Genomic DNA, 537 nt, shown 5'->3' with positions numbered 1-537 from the left:
AAAAAAAAAAAGGAGGGGGGTTCATTTTTGTACCTTTTGTTTTAAAGCAAATTTGGTGGCTGTGGAAGCTGACAGACCAATATAGATGGAAATAAAAGTGCTTGATTTACCTTTTGAATAAGACCAGCAGCAGTGCAAGCTTTCTACACTGGTTTAATCAAATACCTCAATCCTGACATTTCTAGGGAGGATTTGTCAGCAGCAGTGGTGGCTTTGTAGTCTGGATACCCGTGTACTAGAAACTGGATAGAGAGAGGCAGGTCATTTTACAAAGCTCTTTAAATGATTGATCACTTCTAACTAGGTACCCTTGTACTGGTGACCCAGAGCCCAAGGTGTGCTAGCTTACTCTAGCTAGCCAAGTCATTTAATTTACATTTCTTATAGGACTGGAGGAGAGAGAGAGAGAGAGAGAGAGAGAGATGATTATATATTTTGTTAAGGATATTTTTGAATTTGAAAACTTACATAGCAATAGGCCTTTAGGAGGTACTTTAAATTTCATAGATTTCATAGACATTAGGGATGGAAGGGACC

General features: G+C 38.5%; 1 protein-coding gene across 2 annotated transcripts in view; it reads right to left on the bottom strand.

Moving 5' to 3' along the window:
• MOCOS (molybdenum cofactor sulfurase) overlaps positions 1–537 on the bottom strand; it is a 494,081-nt gene that overhangs the window by 281,443 nt on the left and 212,101 nt on the right. The window lies entirely within an intron of this gene.

The sequence above is a fragment of the Gavialis gangeticus genome, unplaced genomic scaffold, assembly GCF_001723915.1.
Source record: "Gavialis gangeticus isolate Ggan-Ray unplaced genomic scaffold, GavGan_comp1, whole genome shotgun sequence".
NCBI classification, from domain to species: domain Eukaryota; kingdom Metazoa; phylum Chordata; order Crocodylia; family Gavialidae; genus Gavialis; species Gavialis gangeticus.
Note: the sequence above shows the minus strand (reverse complement) of the source record. Positions and strands in the feature narration are given on the sequence as shown.